The sequence below is a fragment of the Rhinopithecus bieti genome, unplaced genomic scaffold (assembly GCF_001698545.2).
Source record: "Rhinopithecus bieti isolate Rb0 unplaced genomic scaffold, ASM169854v2 scaffold_15676, whole genome shotgun sequence".
NCBI classification, from domain to species: Eukaryota; Metazoa; Chordata; class Mammalia; order Primates; family Cercopithecidae; genus Rhinopithecus; species Rhinopithecus bieti.
In genome coordinates this window covers 796,748-817,805 of record NW_016809194.1, presented here as the reverse complement: position 1 = coordinate 817,805, position 21,058 = coordinate 796,748, and the positions used below count along the sequence as shown (strand labels likewise).

Sequence of the window (21,058 nt, the reverse complement as noted above, 5' to 3'; positions counted from 1 at the left end):
GCTCTGTGACATCTTTATCACTTGTGAATGAATTTTTTTCAGTAGTTGCAAACACTGGGAATTAGAAGAAAAGAAAGGTATTTTAAACACAGGGAAATTTTAATCCAAATGGAAAATTCATATTTTATCCAGTGTTTACACAGTGTTTCCGGAAGTTCCCATTTTGGAGGTAATTTCAGTTATTTCTGGCCACACCCTGGATGGCAATGGAATAATTTCATAGTGCTTTTGTAACAGGCAATATCTACGTCAGTGGATGGTTCATCTAAGTTCAACCTGGTTCAGGAAAGATGCGCAAAGGAGAGCTTCATCCACCTCTTCTCCCAACCCTACCTTTCCAGTGGTTGTTTTGTTCCTTCTTTGCAGTGGCTCCCGTCATGTCTAATTTAAGCAAAATTTCAGTTTTTTTTTTTTTTTTTTCCTCCATTAACCGATACTTTTTATAAAGCAAATTGGGAAGCCAAAAGAATAACAGGAGAATGATCAAGCTTTTTGAGAATTAAAAAAATTGAATTATCATTAAGATGCAAGTAAGCACAGTGGGAGAGGGGCATGGCGAGTCAATTGTATATAGTATATGTGTGTGTATAAAACACTTCTTTTCTGCCTCATTCACCCTCTTCAGACCGCATGAGCTAACATGAGTAAGTTCTGACTCAGAAACAGGGTCAAAGATGTATATTTTTTCTCCTTTGTCATCAAAAGAAGACCTGGCCACGTGCACAGTGTATAAAGGATGCCAGTGGGAAGATTAACTTTACTGTCAGGCATTGTAAGGGAAACAGAAACTCACATGTGGTGAGATAGGAGTTCAAGAGGAATTCATGGTAATATAATATGAGGAATTGGGCTACAATCGGGTCCCCAATGAGACTATAGAAGGCACACAAACCAGGCGAGTGCGATTTAACATCATGAAATAATCTCCGAAAATTAAAATCAAATAAGGTAGCATTTTACTCTCTTCTTGTAAATTTTATACCATTTTAATTTTTACTGGAGGCCTGCCGCTGACAAGGGTGTTTAAAGGGATCCCCCTGGGCATTTTTGAGATCCTCAATTGGATGGCAAGGACCAAATAAATGCCTTGTGCTTTTCTGCCCCACCTGTGCCTGCACCTGAGGGGCGCACGCGGGGGCACTCAGCCCTCGACTCACTGATTTGACAGGTGGAAGTGGGATGGGGAAGGCCGGAGACCGACCAACCCCAAAGGCAGTAGCGTGTGGAGCCGAACGTGGGAGGGGGTCGGCTGAGGCGGATTGACGGGTGGGATGCCGAGGTGCGGCGACAGGACGCGGAGGACGAAAGACCTGCAGCAGCGGTGGTCGGCAAATGAGGTGGGCACTGGGGGACCCACCCTGCGAGGGAGGGGGGGCGGGGGCAGGCCGGGGCGGCCAGCGGTGAACCCTCCTTTTCCCAGCGGCGGAGGAGACTGGCGGGCAGGGGGGCTGGCAGACGCTCTGTCCCAGGCTTTGCCGCCAGCCCGCTCGGTGGTTTAAAGATGGCGGCCGGCGGCGGCGGCGGACGTTTGGGGCGCGGAGCCGGCGGTAGAGGGAGAGGAGGGAAAAGAGAATCTGCTGAGTCGCCTGGAGGCAGTGGGCGGGCTGCCCGTGAGGAGCTCCGGGGGTGCGGAGCCGGCCGCGCGCCCAGCCCGCCAGGGCAGGGTCTGCGGCTGGGAGGGAGAGGCCGGAGCCAGCCGCCAGGAGCGAAGGCCGAAGTCGAGGAGGAATGTGACATAGGGTCGGCGGGCGCGGGAGTACGCCGAGAGCAGGGAATTGAACATCTGGGGGCAGCCAGGTGGCCGCCGTCGGGGAGCTCGGGGCTCCAGCAGCCTCAGCCCCGCGGGATCCGGGGGCAGCAGTGCAGCCAGGCCCTCCGGCCGCAGGCGGGACCGGCGCGGGCGCACCACAGACCGACCGGCTTCAATATCTCTCATCGCAGCATCGAGTGAGTGGGCTGTCCCGGGCTGCGGCGTGAGGGCGTGCGCCTAGGCCGGGGTGGGCGTCGGGGCGGTGTGGGTTGACTGGGTGACGGACGGGCTGCCCGGGGGGTCGGGGGGTGGAGGGTGCCTGAGAGTGGGGGCGGAATCTGCTGCCATCTGGTTCAGTCCTGGGAGGCGAGTCACACCCCTCCCCCCTCGCGTCTCCAGCCTGGCTGGCAGATCCCGGGGGCGGAGAAGGAAAGAGAAGTGGGCTTGGGGACCCTGGATGGTCTGTCCTCTACTCTGGGACGGGACTATGCGGCTGGAGAAAGAGAGTGAATGGCAGCTTCAGGAGAGGGAAGGATGAAGGGCAGTATGAGCTCAGTCCCAGAGGTGGGAGCATAAACCCGTCGTTAGTGAAGGGGAAATGGGTTGTGTCCTAAGGGACTGGGAAATGGGAACCGAATTTCAGGAGATTGTGGCGTAGAAGGTAATGTGTTTACGTCAGGTGATGAGCAGTATCAGAATAGTGAACTGTGGAGTGCCCAGAAATGCCTTTCTGTAGGAAAGATGAAGGTAGCATCTCATCACTTTTGACATGCTTTTGTGGTTTGTTTTGTTTTGTATTTCGTTTTTACTAGAAATGAAAGGCTTTGCCAAAGCCTCTGTACTATGCTTCAGAGTAGGACACACAATTCTGAGATTGCTGGCAAGGGTTAGAGGTTGGTGGGCATGGTTAGGACTTCAGTCAGTATTTTTCCCCTTCGAAGTGTGTGTGTGTTCGCGTGCCCATATACATACATACATGTATGTATGCTCCCTGTAGTCTGAAACTTATTATTTTGATCTCATTGTTGATGTATTTTTAGAATAGTTGTCTTCAAACTGTTTTTTTTTTTTTTTTTTTTTGAGACAGAGTATCGCTTTGGTGCCCAGGATGGAGTGCAATGGCGGAATCTCGGCTCACTGTAGTCTCCGCCTTCTGGGTTCAAGTGATTCTCCTGCCTCCCGAATAGCTGGGACTGCAGGTGCGCACCACCACGCCTGGCTAATTTTTGTATTTTTGGTAGAGACGAGGTTTTGTCATGTTGGCCAGGCTGGTCTCCAACTCCTGACCTCAGGTGATCCACCTGCCTTGGCCTCCCAAAGTGCTGGGATTACGGGCATGACCCACCGTTCCTGGCTGAAACTCTTTCTTTCTTTCTTTCTTTTTTTTGAGACGGAGTCTCATTCTGTCGCCCAGGCTGGAATGCAGTGGCACGATCTTGACCCACTGCAACCTCCGCCTCCCAGGTTCAAGCGATTCTCCTGCCTCAGCCTCCTGAGTAGCTGGGATTACAGGCGCCCGCCACCATGCCTGGCTAATGTTTTGTATTTTTAGTAGAGATGGGGTTTGACTATGTTGGCTAGGCTGGTGTCAAACGCCTGACCTCATGAGCCACCCGCCTCAGTCTCCCCAAGTGTTGGGATTACAGGCGTGAGCCACTGCGCCTGGCCACATGTCTCCTATTAAAGATGTGCTTGAGTGTCTCTTTCAGGTGTATGAACACTTTATGAAGGTGATATATGAGCTAATCTTTATTAAAATCATTTCTTAAAACATAGGATGGAAGAATGGATTAGTAGTTTACAGGGAAGAAATCATCCAAGTAAGCTTCACTTTGTGGGAAGTGTTACTATGCATTAAACTTGGCCTAGTAGGCAGTGATGATCCTCTTCCTCTACTATCTTACTCGGTATATAAGATTTTCGAAGAAAGAGGAAGTAGTGAAGAATGGAATAGGAAGACATTTTGAGGATTTGGATCCATGGAGAGGGAGAACAGGTTGGGCAGAAGAAACAACTTGAGCAAGAACATGGGAATAGATACAATTTGATGATAGGATAGTGAGGAGACATCTGTCAGAAATGAAGCATCATTATGAGTTGGAAGAAAAAGATCATAGAGCAAAAATTGGAAGAGTCGAGTTCTGGTTCTGGCTCCACCTGGCTGGGTGATTTTAGTTACCATCTTTGGGTTTCTTTATCTGTAAAGTGAGGAGGTTGGACTGGATGATCTCTAAGATACTTTCTGATTTTAAGATTTTATGATTCTAATTAAGAAGCAGTAGAAAGAAAATGTTGATAGGCTGGATGGGACTGGGTTATGGAAAATCTGGCAGAGAAGTTTATATTCGTTTACCTGATTGGCTAGTCTTTACCTGAAAGACTGGCCTTGAGTGGTGGCAGTGGAAATAGGAGGAGTAATTTCAAGGGGCCTTTCATTCATTCAACAAACAAGGGATTGTTTTGAGCACCTATTACCTACTGGGTTGTGGGAATGTTGCTGTGAACATAACAGAGTCCCTGCCCTTTGGAACTTAAAGGACTTTATGATTTGATAGAGGATGAAAGAAGAGAGATCACTTTGGAGTATTTGTTAAGGGCATGAACTCTGGACCCATTTTTCCTGGATTTGAAACCTTGCTTGGCTGCTTATGAGCTTTGTGACCTGGGACAAGTTATTTAACTTTTTTGTGCCTGGGATTCTTCATTTGTAAAGTGGTGATAATAATAGTATCTAGTATTAAATTAATAGTGGCTGGGCACATAGTATGAGCTAAATGTGTGTTAGCTACTGCCATTACTAATACTACTGTTATTATTAAAAATAGGGATAATTCAGCTGGGTGTGGTGGCTCACGCCTGTAATCCCAGCACTGTGGGAGGCCGAGGTGGGTGGATCACGAGGTCAGGAGTTCGAGACCAGCCTGAGCAACATGGTGAAACCTTGTCTGTACTAAAAATACAAAAAATTAGCTGGGCATGGTGGCATGTGCCTGTAGTACTAGCCACTCAGGAGGCTGAGACAGGAGAATCACTTGAACCCGGGAGGCAGAGGTTGCAGTGAGCCAAGATCGTGCCACTACACTGGGCGACACAGCAAGACTGTCTCAAAAAAAAAAAAAAAGTAGGGATAATTCAAAGATGACACCAGGATTTAGAACCTGGCTAACTGGAATGATGATGATTCTATTGACAAGTTTGGAAGTTAGAAGCTGATTGAAAAAATGGGAATAGGGCAAGTTTATTGCCAAAGACTAGTATGAAAAGAAAGGAATTAGCAAATAATATAGGAAACAAAGATGAAGTGAGTACTGTTTTTTAGACAGATGAGTTTTAAAACTTTTTTTCTGTAAATCATAGTTTCTTAACCTTGGCGGCATTGATATTTTGGGTTGGCTAATTCTGTGTTGTGGGGGACTGTCTCGTGCATTGTAGGATGTTTAGCAGCATCCCTGGACTCTACCAACTAGATGCCAGTAGCACCCTCTTTTTGCCCCTTATTTGTTACAAGTAAAAATGCCTACAGACATTGTTAAATCTCTTGGGGGGGGGGCGGAATTGCCCCTAGTTGAGGACACCACTTAGAAATGTGATAGATTTGGCCAGGCACGGTGGCTTAAGCCTGTAATTCCAGCACTTTGGGAGGCCGAGATGGGCGGATCACGAGGTCAGGAGATCGAGACCATCCTGGCTAACACGGTGAAACCCCATCTCTACTAAAAAAATACAAAAAACTAGCCGGGCGGGGTGGCGGGTGCCTGTAGTCCCAGCTACTCGGGAGGCTGAGGCAGGAGAATGGCATGAACCCGGGAGGCGGAGCTTGCAGTGAGCTGAGATCCGGCCACTGCACTCCCGCCTGGGCAACAGAGCGAGACTCTGTCTCAAAAAAAAAAGAAATGTGATTCTGAATTGAATGAATGAATGAACTAGATTCATAAGCTTCTCAGTGGATGTATCATTTGACATTAACATGGTAAATCTAGATGCTCGAATCTAGTCTACAAATTACTGTCTTGAGTTTGCAATATTAAGGTATTAGCACATAATTTCATATATGAACGTTAGGTCTGTTAGACTCCTGAGGTTTTTTTTTTTGTAGGTTTTAATGTAAGCCAAATAATACATTTAGTTAATCAGTAAAAAGGTACATGCATTATGGAAATGGTTTGTCAGAGTCCAGGACTTTTCTTTCTTTAGCTAAAATGGTCATTTTTCATTGCTAATAATATGTGGGTAAGCTAATAATATGTGATAATTTGCCTTGCCAAAAGTGATTTTTGTGAATATACTTTAGAAGGAACAAAATAGAGCCATTTTTGGTATGAAAGGAGTGAATGCGGTGTGACTTTTCTGAGCTCTGCTATTTTTTTTTTGTAAACACTTACTTTTATTTATGTTTTATTTTAGAGAAAGGTCTTGCTCTGCCACCCAGGCTGGAGTGCTGTGCTGCCATCATAGATCACTGCAGCCTTAAACTCCTGGACTCAAGTAATCCTCCTGCCTCAGCCTCCCGAGGAGCTGAGGCTACAGGCAAATGCTACCACACCTGGGTAATTTTTTTGTATTTTTTTTATTTTTTTATTTTTTTTTGTAGAGATGGAGGTCTCACTGTGTTGCTCAGGCTGGTCTCAATCTCCTAGGCTCAAGTGATACTCTGCCTCAGCCTCCCAGAATGCTGGGATTATAGGCATGAGCCACACGGCGAGAGGCAAGCTCTGGTATTAAACCTTTTTGGTGAGCTGATGTTTTGTGACTAATAATCTAGGGTTGAATACTTACTTGTCTGTATCACACATACCTTTTAACAGTTGAATGATTTTACTTCAGCTTCCGTCTCTCATTTTCTAAAAATTCTATTAAAATTTAACATTAGGCAGGGTGCAGTGGCTCACACTTGTAATCCCAGCACCTGAGGTCAGGAGTTCGAGATCAGCCTGGCCAACATGGTGAAACCCCGCCTCTACTAAAAAATTGCAAAAATTAGCCAGGTGTGGTGGCAGGCACCTGTAATCCTAGCTACTTGGGAGGCTGAGGCAGGAGAATCCTCTGAACCCAGGAGGCAGGGTTTGCAGTGAGCCGAGATCGCACCACTGCACTCTAGCCTGGGCGACAGAGCAAGACTCCCTCTCTAATAAAACAGACGAACAAACAAACAAACAAAAAACCTTAAATTATGAAGTTTGGAATAACAAAAATTTTTCGTTAAATCAAACTCATTATTTTAAGTGATCTGATTTATTTATTTTATTTGGGATCTGTGTGTTTTTTTTTTTTTTGTAGTGAGGTAGGGTCTCATTCTGTTGCCCAAGCTGGAGTGCATTGGCGAGATAATGGCTCACTGCAGCCTGGACCTCCCGGGCTCAAGTGATCCTGTCACCTCTCAGCCTCCTGAATACCTGGGACTGTAGGTGCATGCCACCATGCCTTTCTCTCTCTGTCTCTTTTTTCTTTTTGGTAGAGAGAGTTTTGCCTTGTTGCCCATGCTGGTTTTGAACTCCTGGGCTCAAGTGATCTGCCTGCCTTGCACTCCCAAAGTTCTGGGATTACAGGTGTGAGCCACCACACCCGGCCAGTAGTTCATGTTTTAATCTTTGTGGAATGAAGGCTGTCAGCACCCCAGGTTGAGAACGATATTATGGAAAGGACAGGAAGGCTGTTGCAAGGGAATTTTAATTATGGTGACTTAATATAAGAACTAAACTTCGTTTTTTATTTTATTTATTTTATTTTTTTCTTGAGCACCAATCCTGAAGACTAAACTTTTAAAAGAAGTCAGCTGTTAGATTTTATTAACCTCCAAATCTGTGTAAGTTATAGATGTGTAGTGGGGTCCATATTTTAGCAAAGTAATAAGTTGTGATACAGATTCTGTTATCGTAGCCCACTTGGCAGTAAAATTCCAAGTAAAGTGATGAAGTCTGAAGTTTCTCCGTAAGGGTCTTCAGCCTGCTTTATTCAATAGTTTATTTATTTACTTAGGTGGGTTTTTTTTTTTTTTTTTGAGACAGGGTCTTGCTCTGTTGCCCAGGCTGGAGTGCTGTGGCGTGATGATAACTCACTGCAGCCTCAAAACTCCTGGCTGAAGCCATTCCTGACTCAGCCTTCTGGGAAGCTGGGACTATAGGTGTGTGCCACCATGCCTGGCTAATTTTTAAATTTTTCTGTAGAGATGGGATTTTGCTGTACTGCCCAGGCTGGTCTTGAATTCCTAGGCTCAAGTGATTCTCCCACCTTGGCCTCCCAAAGTGCTGGGATTACAGGCATGAGGCCCTGCATCTGGGGCCTCATTTCTTTTTTTTTCTTTTTTCTTTTTTTTGAGAGAGAGCCTTGCTGTGTCTTCCAGCCTGGAGTGCAGTGGCGCGATCTTGGCTCACTGCAACCTCTGCCTCCTGGGTTCAAGCAATTCTCCTGCCTCAGCCTCTGGAGTAGCTGGGATTACAGGTGGCTACCACCACGCCCGGCTAATTTTTGTGTTTTAGTGGAGATGGGGTTTCACCATGTTGGTCAGGCTTGGCTTGAACTCCTGGCCTCAAATGATCCACCCACCTCAGCCTCTCAAAGTGTTGGGATTACAGGCATAAGCCACTGCGCCTGGCCTGTTTTTTTGTTGTTGTTGTTTTAAAGGTATTTAATTCCTCTGAATATCATCTTTAAAGGACCTGACTTGATTTTTGTCAAAATAAATCATAAGGTGTAACCAGTCTGTGGGTTCTTCATGAGTTTCAGGCCAGGTGCGGTGGCTCACACTGGTAATCCCAGTACTTTGGGAGGCTGAGGCGGGCGGATGACAAGGTCAGGAGATCAAGACCATTCTGGCCAACATGGTGAAACCCTGTCTCTACTAAACATACAAACATTAGCTGGATGTGGTGGCATGTACCTGTAATCCCACCTATTCAGGAGGCTGAGAGGCAGGAGAATCACTTGAACCTGGGAGGCAGAGGTTGCAGTGAGCTGAGATCGTGCAACTGCACTCCACCCTGGGCAACGAGCAAAACCCCCGTCTCAAAAAAAAAGTTAGACAGGCATGGTGGCGGGCACCTGTAATCCCAGCTACTCGGGAGGCTGAGGCTGGAGAATCACTTGAACCCAGGGGGCGGAGGTTGCAGTGAGCTGAGATCACACCACTGCACTCCAGCCTGGGGGCAGGGCGAGACTCCATCTCAAAAAAAAACAAAGAGTTAAGTGTAAGCCAGCACACTGACCTCCCCATGAAATTTTCATGGTACAAACTTTAACACTTTCCGCAGAGTATCCTGTTCTTCTAGGCTTTTCATAGAATGTGAAGTTAATGGCATGTGATGTTACTTAGCGTAATCTGCTAAAAAGTGCTCGTCACCGGGCGCGGTGGCTCAAGCCTGTAATCCCAGCACTTTGGGAGGCCGAGACGGGCGGATCACGAGGTCAGGAGATCGAGACCATGCTGGCTAACACGGTGAAACCCCGTCTCTACTAAAAAATACAAAAAACTAGCCAGGCGAGGTGGCGGGTGCCTGTAGTCTCAGCTACTCAGGAGGCTGAGGCTGGAGAATGGCGTAAACCCGGGAAGCGGAGCTTGCAGTGAGCTGAGATCCGGCCACTGCACTCCAGCCCGGGCGACAGAGCGAGACTCTGTCTCAAAAAAAAAAAAAAAGTGATCGTCTCCTTGGAAGAAAAGCCGTGGGCTGCAGTCACACATCCAAATTGACAGATATCTGAATGGATTCTATATAAAAAGAAAAGATTTGTGTCTTCTGGAATATGAATGTCCACTTTTAATAAATTCAAACAGATCCTGACATAAACATCATGGATTTTACGTGACCCATCATTTCATGGATTCTTGGCACCAAATCTCTGGGCATTGTATAACCCAACCCACTGCAGTAGGAAGGAAACACCTTGAAAGGACACTCCTGGTAGGAAATACGGGTTTTTTTTGGGGGGGGGGCGGGTAAAATCCTCTATGGGAATAATTGTCAATTAGAGGATAACCTGTGAAAAACTTCTCTGAGTGGTTTAAGTTTAAAAGATATTACACCGAATTGCCAGTATTGATGAAAACATAAGTGTCTGTCTTCATGATGTAGTTGACAATGGGGCAAAACTCAGTTACCCACCTGAATGCTATAATAGGTTGTTTTTGTGGTTTGTTTGAGACGGAGTCTTGCTCTCTCACCCAGGCTGGAGTGCAGTGGTGCGATCTTGGCTTACTGCAGCCTCCACCTCCTGGGCTCAAGCGATTCTTGTGCCTCAGCCTCCCAAGTAGCTGGGATTACAGGCACATGTCATCATGCCTGGCTAATTTTTGTTTTTTCAGTACAGATGGGTTTTCACCATATTGGCCCGGCTGGTCTCAAACTCCTGGCCTCAAGTAATTCACCCTCCTTGACCTCCCAGCGTGCTGGGACTACAGATGTGAGCCACTGTGCCCAGCCAGTTTTTAAGGTCAGGTTTTGTATGTGTCTAAAACTCTTGTTGGATTACGTCACCATAAAGAAGATGTTAATCCTCTGAGGACAGTGCTAACAGTTTGTCTTCTCTTTTAGCCTGTTGGCCTGATAAGAAAAATGTAAGAACCTCATATCCCCATTGAGACTTTTTTCACCCCAAGGAACTCTAATGGCTTGTCTGACTTTCACATCTGAGGGGTGGGAGGTCACTAGGATAACCAGAATTGGATTTTGATGAGAGTAGTTTGAATGCTCTCAAAGTGTGAAATAAAAGCCTCATCTGTAAATTGGCTCATACTTGTAAAAGTACGTCCAGTCTACACATTCTGTCACATTGTAGTGGGGAAGACTGAGAGATACCACATCAGGAGGAGAGTCGAGCGGCAGTGGCAGGAGACCCCATGTGAGAGATCTCAGTGGGAAGGGCAGTCTGGAGAGCCAGGGCCATCCATAGCAGCTCAGAAGCTTGTGAACTGCAAGTTCTTCTTGACTGATTTCTTCTGAGTGAAAAGACCTTCAATTTCACCAGTTGAACATTCAGCAGTATGTAGTTGTCAAAAATAATGCTACTAAAAACCAGACTTTCAGATTGGCTTAAACTTCTGCCATATACTGCTTAAAAAACACACACCTGTAGAATTTCAGAAGAGATTAAAGCACTAGCTGAAGTTTGTTTTCTGCATTCCATGCTTTAGTCAAAACACTCAAGATTTGCTGTGAACTACTCTGTAAATAGAAAAAACGACATGCTTTGGTAATTTCTTCCTTGGTAGTAGATTTTCCTGATAAAGCAACCACCTCCTAAACAAGGCACTCTCCTGTGCAGCACACACCCAGCTCGCAAGTGGCAGGCAGCTGGTGCTCAACCTGCTTTAAACAGAAAACGAAAACCAAACCAGAAAAACCAGCATCCCCCCACCATTGTATGTTTTTATTCTTCTTTGCTTCAGTCTCTTTCAAAATAGGGAATGATGATAATATTTGTGTAGTTTTTAGAGCTTTTGAAGACCTTTTATGTCTTTCATCTCATTTGACCTTTACAAATACTCTGAAATAGGTAAAGCAGGTATTAATCTTCCCATTTTGTAGATGAAGAGGAGTTTAGAAAATTAAGTGACTTCTTGAGGTCACATAGCTGTTTAAGGATAGAGCTGGGACTGATAGTTTTGTCTCCAAGTCTTGCCATAGTGTAGAGATGCAGAGAATGTGGGTTTTAAAATCAGTTATAATTGGATATAAATCCTGCTTTTTGTCTGACATTGGTACATGGTTTATCCCTCACAACAGGTTGTTGCAATAATTAAATGATAAAATTGTACGAGACTTTTAAGGAAGTACCAGGTACTGTGGTGCTCAATAAATACCAGTTTTATTGTCATTATTTACCTCAAGGTGATTGTGAAGATTATATGAGTTGTATGTGAAAATGTTTTGTAAACCTAAGCACTGCCATTGTTACTGCGATGGCATGCCAAAGCGTAGAATTGCCTTAGCATTTATATTTATTACTTTATTTTCTCTTCTTATTAAGTTACTCTTATTAGAGGACTTTCAGAAAGCAGTAAAAGGTAAGGGAATTTTGGGAATCTGAAATCACAGGAGAATCTGAAATCACTTTAGGTCTACCTTCCTTATAAGGTGTAAGTGATACCTTCTCTAGACCATTTGTCTTTGTCTTAGGGATTGGGTGTCAGTATATGTAGTGCATGGTTCTTACAGACATCTTTTTCTTCCATCAAATAACTTAAACCAGAAACACTGGCCAATGCAAATTTAAAGTTGATAGAGACTTCATTCTCAGTTAGCCCATTTGTTTGCTGGTTAATAGTTAATGACTTTTTAAAATGACTTTGTTGTAACCTTCTTTATCTGACATCCTTTAAGACCTTTTTTTTTTTTCTTCTCTATTTTCTTCTTTTGTTCTCTTTGTTTTTTCTTTTACCTCTGGATGTAAAATTTCTTCTTAAAATCTTGTTTAGGACAGGCATGGTAGCTCACGCCTGTAATCCCAGCACCTTGGGAGGCCGAAGCAGGTGAATTAGTTCAAGACCAGCCTGGGCAACATGGCGAAACCCTGTCTCACAAAAAATACAAAACCTAGCCAGGTATGCTAGTGTACACCTGTAGTCCCAGCTACTGGGGAGGCTAAGGTGAGAGGATCACTTGAGGCCAGGAGGTTGAGGCTGCAGTGAACCATAATCATGTCACTGCACTCCAGCCTGGGTGACAAAATGAGAAGCTATCTCAAAATGAAAAAAACTTGTTTAGTACAATTATCTTCTTGAAGTTGTGAGTCAAATGGGCTTTTTCTTAATATGGCACTGCACATATAAAGACTTCAAAATACTTCAGAACCTTTCAGTGTTAACAGATGTCTTCTGGACTAGGTAAATATGTTGCTACTTCAAATCATATAGAACAGTTCTGAAACTTGAGTGTGGAGAGCTTGTAAAAGCAGATTGCTGGGTCCCACCTCCAGGTTTTCTGATTTAGGGCTGAGGAGGAGCTCAATAATTTGCATTTCTGGCAAATTTTCAGGTGTTATAGGTGCTGCTGGTTGGGGACTATGCTTTGAGAATCCTCTGGTCATGTGAGATTAAGAAGAGTACTTGGCCTGGCATGGTGGCTCACGCCTGTAATCCCAGCACTTTGGGAGCCCAAGGTGGGCGGATCACAATGTCAGGAGATCAAGACCATCTTGGGCAACATAGTGAAACCCCATCTCTACTAAAAATACAAAAATTAGCCGGGCGTGGCAGCATGTGCCTGTAGTCCCAGCTACTCGGGTGGTTGAGGCAGGAGAATTGCTTGAACCAGGGAGGCAGAGGCTGCAGTGAGCCGAGATCATACCACTACACTCCAGCCTGGGCAACAGAGCAAGACTCTGTCTTGAAAGAAAAAAAAGAAGAGTACTTGATCAGAGGTGATTCAGTGACTGTCAGAAAACAGGATATAATGTACTAACTCTCTTCAAAACTAGTTCAGAAATTCATTTGTTCCTAGCCTGTTAGTGTTCACATGCAAGTCACCACAGTCTTACACCATTTTTTTGGTGGTTTGTCTCTATAAGTTCATACATTAGAGGTCTCTTGAGAGACACATTTTTGAAAGAATCTGGAGTTACCAAGGAAAGGGGAAGTAGGAAACAGTTCTGCTGATTCATTCTTGAGCAGATTGGGCTTCAGTTCCTGGAAGAATTGGGTAATGAAATAATTGGCATTTATTGAGGGCTGTGTGCCAGTCATGTTCTAAGTACTCAATATCTGTTTTTTTCTTTTAAAACTCGTAAAACCCTAGTTGCTCAAATTAAAAAGTATTAGAGACCAAAGAAGATGGGATGTCTATTTGTGATTCTATAGTTTTGGTGTATGATGGTGCCTAGTTATCTTTTAGAATATGTGTGTATATAGTTATACATATGTATGTATATATACACAAAGATTTTTAGGCATTTTTTACCCCATCTGTCTTGACCAGTGATGAGGTTTTCAGACTGGTAGGCCAGGGTTAGATTGTATGTGGCTATGGATTGAGTCTTAGATATATATGATGGTCTAATGAAGGAGAGGTAGGCACTCACCATACCATTTGGAATCTCGTGGTAATATTGAACTACTGTCTTAATCTTCAGGCCTAGTGTTACTAATATTTTATTTTATTTTTGAGACGGAGTCTTGCTCTGTTGCCGAGGCTGGAGTGCAATGGCGTGATCGAGGCTCACTGCAACCTCCACCCCCCGGGTTCAAGCGATTCTCCTGCCTGAGCCTCCCCAATAGCTGGGACCACAGGCATGCGCCATCACACCTGGCTAATTTTTGTATTTTTAGTAGAGATGGGGTTTCACCATGTTGGCCAGGCTAGTCTCGAACTCCTGATCTCAGATGACTCATCCACCTTGGCATCCCAAGGTGCTGGGATTACAGATTACAGGTGTGAGCCGCCGCACCCGGCTGAGCTGCAGGCTGAGCGGCTTTTTTTTTTTTTTTTTTTTTGAGACGGAGTCTGGCTCTGTCACCCAGGCTAGAGTGCAGTGGTGCTATCTTGGCTCACTGCAATCTTGGCCTCTTGGGTTCAGCCTCGATCTCCTGAGTTCAAGCGATTTTCCTACCTCAACCTCCCACGGAGGTGGGATTACAGGTGCATGCCACCACGCCTGGCTAATTTTTGTATTTTTAGTAGGGACAGGGTTTCACCCCATTGACCAGGCTGGTCTTGAACTCCTGACCTCAAGTGATCCACCCGCCTTGGCCTCCCAAAGTGTTGGTATTACAGGCGTGAGCCACTGCGCCTGGCCTCCAATGATCTTGTATTAGAATCTATGTAACTGGCCAGGCGAGGTGGCTCATGCCTGTAATCCCAGCACTCTGGGAGGCCGAGGCAGGTGGATCATGAGGTCAGGACTTCAAGACCAGCCTGACCAATGTGGTGAAACCCCGTCTCTACTAAAAATACAAAAAATTAGCCGGGCATGGTGGCGCACGCCTGTAGTTGCAGTTACTCGTGAGGCTGAGGCAGAAGAATTCTTGAACCTGGGAGGTGGAGGTTGCAGGCCCAGATCACACCACTGCACTCCAGCCAAAAAAAGAAGAATCTATGTAACCACATAATATATTTAGCTTATTATTGCAATATGCAACTTATAAAGACCTTTTCCCCCAGGTAATATGGCAGAATTTAAAAAAAAATTTAGCTTAACACTCCAGAGCATTTTCTGTTTTTTTATTCATTTATTCTGTACTAATTGCCTATGTTGATGGCTCTGAGAGAATTTTTAGATACAATTTAGACAGAACTGCTATCTAAAAGATTGTTGCTGATCAAATAGATGTTGATGAACATCCTTATGAAACAACTAAAAAGAGATTTGTGTGTCTGTGTTTGTGAGGATTTTTTGTGCAAAAACTCTTGGTTACCAATCATTGCCTTTTTGGATTGAGTGCATAATTTCAGTATGCAAATTTGTTGTCATTATACTAATTAAAACATTCTGTAAGTATTTTCATATGAAATTCACTTAAATAAATGCATGGATAAATACACATTAAATATATTACTATCCAAAGTTTAAACTTAGTTGCTTAAAATATAAAACAACACTGAGCCTTTTCCCACTTTGCTTGTTGCTGTAAATGTGCTGATTCTGCTGTGGTAGAACTGCTGGCTTCTCCATACTGAACTCTGCCAGTATTGGCTTTTGATCCAGCAGAACACTAAAAGCTGGGCAGGCCCAGGCCATTTGTATTCTCGGGTTTGCTTTCTAGGGAGAAGTGTTCAGAAACCTTTCACTTCATGCGGACAAGGTCAAAGAAAATGTTCTGGAGCTTAGTATAATATATAATACGTACACGTGCAATTTTGTTAACATGTTTCTCTTTATGTGCTAATTCCAGCAAATTAAAATAACAATACTGAGTTAGGACTGAAGATTACCACTTAGCATTTTGTTTCTAGGTAATTACTAAGAAAACATTAAAAAAAAACCTGACAATACTAAGAAGTACAATCTGTATCACTCATCTGTTCCTTATAGGAAAGAAAGGTTGATACACAAAGGTTTTTGTTACAGTAGCCTTCTTTTACTTATTTTGAAATTGGCATTTTTCTTTTCTTCTTCTTCTTTTTTTTTTTTTTTTTTTTGAGACAGAGTCTCACTCTGTTGCCCAGGCTGGAGTGCAGTGACACGATCTCAGCTCACTACAACCTCTGCCTCTGAGTAGCTGGGATTACAGGTGTGCGCCACCAAGCCCGGCTGATTTTTGTATTTTTAGTAAAGAAAGGGTTACGCCATATTGTCCAGGTTGGTTTCAAACTCCAGGCCGGTTTCAAACTCCAGGCCTCAAGTGATCCACCCACCTTCGCCTCCCAAAGTTCTGGGATTACAGGCATGAGCCACAGCGCCCGGCCATGCATTTTTCAATTGCATAAAAATATACAAAGGTATCTCAAAGTTAAAAAAATAATAATTCAGAAGCATATAGACTAGACATGAAAGTACCCTTTGACATTCTTGGCTCAATACATATTCTGTTTTTAGAAGAAACTACTACTGTTTGTGGTTTGATAGGTGTTTTCCACACCCAGCCATTTCAGAACTTTCTGTGTATTTACATATATATGAGTATATATATTAATACTTCTCTTGCTGTTTCATAAATGGCATTATATTGTATGAATTTTCTCCCCAGTTTTTTTTTTTTTTTTTTTTTTTTTTCCCCTCGTAGACCAAGTCTTGTTCTGTCGCCCAGGCTGGAGTGCAGTGGTATGATCTCAGCTCATTGCAACCTCCACCTCCTGGGTTCAAGCGATTCTCCTGCCTCAGCCTCCCGACTAGCTGGGACTACAGACACGTGCCACCACACCTGGCTAATTTTTGTATTTTTAGTAGAGAAGGGATTTCACCGTGTTAGCCTGGCTGGTCTCAAACACCTGATCTCAGGCAATCCGCCCACCTTGGTCTCCCCAAGTGCTGGGATTACGGGCATGAGCCACCATGCCCGACCCCCAGTTTTTGTGTGTGTGTTTGTCTGGAAGATCTTTCTATTCCAGTATTTGTAGATTACTCATCCTTTTTGACAGCTTTATAGTATCCCATCCTCTAGCCATGTATTTAACCACTTTCTTATTGATGAATACTTGTTTATAAGATTATTTAAATCTTTTCCATCTTTCCTGTGTTTTTTCTTTATATTTGTAATTTGAATCCATCCGCAGGGTATATATATTTGAGCCTGGAACCAACTTAATATTTTTCCATCGTATTAATTTATGCATAGTCCATCAGTTCTCCACTGATTTGAAAAGCCATATTTATCGTATATTATATTCTCATATATATATATATATATATAGGTTGTTTTAAAACTCTATCGTTCGATTGATCTTTGTCTCCTCCTGCACATTGTTAATATACTATTTTAATTATTGTAAGCTTATATAGTGTATATGTATATCTGGTTAGTTCCCCAATCATTATGTTGTTCTTAAAATTTTATTTAGATGTTGCATCTTTTTTTTTTTTTCTGAGATGGAGTCTCGCTCTGTCACCCAGGCTGGAGTGCAGTGGCACCATGTCAGCTCACTGCAAGCTCCGCCTCCCAGGTTCATGCCATTCTCCTGCCTCAGCCTCCTGAGTAGCTGGGACTACAGGTGCCTGCCATGCCTGGCTAATTTTTTTGTATTTTCAATAGAGATGGGGTTCACCATGTTAGCCAGGATGGTGTCTATTTCCTGACCTCATGATCCACCCGCCTTGGCCTCCCAAAGTGCTGGGATTATAGGCGTGAGCCACCGCACCTGGCCTAGATGTTGCATCTTATATCTTCCAAAGATCTTTAGGATTATGTTTTTAAGATTTAGGAGATTTTGATGGTCATTATGTCAAATTATAGGTTAATTTGGGGGTGAATTGACATTATTTTATTATTGTGTTCTTATGGCCAAGAACATGACATTCCTTTGCCAGTCTCCCGGCTAGTTTTTTGTATTTGTTTTAGTAGAGACGGGGTTTCAACGTGTTAGCCAGGATGGTCTCGATCTCCTGACCTCGTGATCCGGCCATCTCGGCCTCCCAAAGTGCTGGGATTACAGGCTTGAGCCACCGCGCCCGGCCTTTTATTTTCTTAAAACTGATATTTCTAGGGAGTTTTGTTTTGTTTTGTTTAAGAGATAAGAGTCTTACTCTGTCACCTAGGCTGGAGTACAGTAGCATGATCATAGCTCCCTGCAGCCTCCTGGGCTCAAGCAGTCCTCCTGCCTACAGCATGCCAAGGTACTGGGATTACAGGTGTGAGCCACCATGCCTGAACTCTTTTTAGTTATGTTTACCACAGTAATACATGCAGGCAGTTTTAGAGTCAAAGAATATGACAAGGTTTTTTTTTTTTTTTGAGACGGAGTCTCGCTCTGTCGCCCGGGCTGGAGTGCAGTGGCCAGTTCTCAGCTCACTGCAAGCTCCGCCTCCCGGGTTTACGCCATTCTCCTGCCTCAGCCTCCGAGTAGCTGGGACTACAGGCACCCGCCACCTCGCCCGGCTAGTTTTTTTTTTTTTTTTTTTTGTATTTTTTAGTAGAGACAGGGTTTCACCGTGTTAGCCAGGATGGTCTCGAACTCCTGACCTCGTGATCCGCCCGTCTCGGCCTCCCAAAGTGCTGGGATTACAGGCTTGAGCCACTGCGCCCGGCCGCGACAAGGTTTAAAATGGAAAAAAATATTTGCGGCACCCGTCCATTTCCTCTCTATGTTGGTATTGTCCAGGATGGCCGCTAGTAGCCACTGTGGCTCTTTGAACACTTGAAATGTCCTTTGTCCTAACTGAGAAGTATTGGCCAGGAGTGGTGACTCACGCCTGTAATCCTAGCAGTTTGGAAGGCTGAGGTGGGAGGATCACCTGAGCCCAGGAGTTTGAGACCAGCCTGGGCAATGTAGTGAGACCCTTTCTGTATTTAAAAATAAATAAATACAAATAAGCTAATTGAGAAGTACTGTAATAAAATACACATTGTGTTTCAAAACTCAGTATGGAAAATGAATATAAAGTACTGCATTAATTTTTTATATTGATTACATGTTTTAAATAATAGATAACAGACTAATATATATTAAAATTAATTTTTTGAATTTAAATTTTTGATATAGTTATTAGAAAAGGTAAAATGGCATTTGTAGCTTGCATTATATTTCTTTTTTTTTTGGGGACGGAGTTTCACCCTTGTTGCCCAGGCTGGATTGCGATAGTGTGATCTTGGCTCACCACAACCTCCGCCCCCCGGATTCAAGTGATTCTCCTGCCTCAGCCTCCCGAGTAGCTGGGATTAAAGGCATGCGCCACCACGCCTGGCTAATTTTGTATTTTTGGTAGAGACGGGGTTTCTCCATGTTGGTCAGGCTGGTCTTGAGCTCCAGACCTCAGGTGATCCTCTTGCCTTGGCCTCCCAAAGTGCTTGGATTACAGGCATGAGCCACCACGCCCAGCCAGCTTGCATTGTATTTCTCTTTTTTTTTTTTGAGATGGAGTTTTGCCCTTGTTGCTCAGGCTGGAGTGCAATAGCACGATCTTGGCTCACCAGAACCTCCGCCTCCCGAGTTCAAGCGATTCTCCTGCCTCAGCCTCCTGAGTAGCTGGGATTACAGGCATATGCCACCATGCCTGGCTAATTTTGTATTTTTAGTAGAGACAGGGTTTCTCCATGTCGGTCAGGCTGGTCTCAAACTCCTGACTTCAGGTGATCCACCCGCCTTAGCCTCCCAAAGTGCTGTGATTACAGGCATGAGCCACCATGCCCTGCCCAACTTGCATTATATTTCTAATGAACAGTGCTGCTTTAGATGGTAAGCCCTGTGCGAACAGGAACGTGGTCTTGTTCACCCATGTAGTCCCTGTACCTTTAATGGTGCCAGTCACTCAGTAGTAGTTAAATGAATTGATATGTTCAGCAAGTAGGATGATATGGTTTGGCTCTGTGTCTCCACCCAAATCTCACCTTGAATTGTAATAACCCCCACGTGTCAAGGGTGGGACCAGGTGGAGATAATTGAATCATGGAGGCAGTTTCTCCCATGCTGTTCTCCTGATGGTGAGTTCTCACCAGGTCTGATAGTTTTATAAGGGGCTTTCCCACTTCACTTGGCTGTTGTCTCTCCTGCTGCCCTGTGAAGAGGTGCTGTCTGCCATGATTTTAAGTTTCTTGAGGCCTCCCCAGCCATGTAGAACTGGGAGTCAGTTAAACCTCTTTCTTTTATAAATTATCCAGTCTCTGGTATTTCTTCAGAGCAGCGTGAGAATGGACAGATACATAGGGAGAGAGTATTTTCTTCATTGTACACTCAGAGATATTGTACCTGGCATGTTACAATGCAGATTTTATTCCACGGAGGTGCTTTGAACCATTCTGAGTTTTCTTCGCAGTTATTGATTGGTAAACAGTTATTTTATTTATTTATTTTTTTTTGAGAGGGAGTCTTGCTCTGTCACCCAGGCTGTGGTGCCATCTTGGCTCACTGCAACCTCCATCACCCGGGTTCACAGTGTTGAACAGGCTGGTCTCGAACTCCTGACCTCAAGTGATCCACTTGCCTCGGCCTTCCAAAGTGCTAGGATTACAGGTGTGAGCCACCATACCTGGCCTAAATTTGGTTTTATTCTCCAGTATATATTTTTCCTTTGATTACTGTATTTTTAGTTTAATTGCACTTATAAAATTTTATTTTATTTTATTTTTTGAGACAGGATCTCACTCTGTTGCTAAGGCTGGGATACAGTGGTGCAGGCTCACTGCAGCCTTGTCCTCCTAGGCTCAAGTGGTTCTCCCACTTCAGCCCCCTGAATAGCTGGGACTATAGGCACATACCACCCCACCTGGTTAAATTAAAAAAAATTTTTTTTAGGGATTGCATCTCCTTTGTTGCCCAGGTAGATCTCAAACTCCTGGGCTCAAAGCAATTCTCCCGCCTCAGCCTCCCAAAGTGCTGGGATAACAGATGTGAGCCACCAGGTCCAGCCTAATTGCACTTTTAAGTCTTAGACTGGAAACTTCTTGAAGTCCCATCTTTATCACTATATGTCTTGTTTTCTGTTTTTTTTTTTTTTTTTTTTTTTTTTTTGAGGCGGAGTCTCGCTCTGTCGCCCGGACTGGAGTGCAGTGGCCGGATCTCAGCTCACTGCAAGCTCCGCCTCCTGGGTTAACGCCATTCTCCTGCTTCAGCCTCCCGAGTAGCTGGGACTACAGGCGCCCGCCACCTTCGCCCGGCTAGTTTTGGTATTTTAGTAGAGACGGGGTTTCACCGTGTTAGCCAGGATGGTCTCGATCTCCTGACCTCGTGATCCGCCCGTCTCGGCCTCCCAAAGTGCTGGGATTACAGGCTTGAGCCACCGCGCCCGGCC

The 21,058-nt window shown here is 44.4% G+C and overlaps 1 pseudogene; it reads right to left on the bottom strand.

Annotated features, from left to right (window-relative positions):
* Positions 1–1,987: 1,987 nt before the first annotated feature.
* Positions 1,988–15,349, bottom strand: LOC108539862 (UDP-GalNAc:beta-1,3-N-acetylgalactosaminyltransferase 1-like; annotated as a pseudogene).
* Between the last annotated feature and the right edge of the window lie 5,709 nt (positions 15,350–21,058).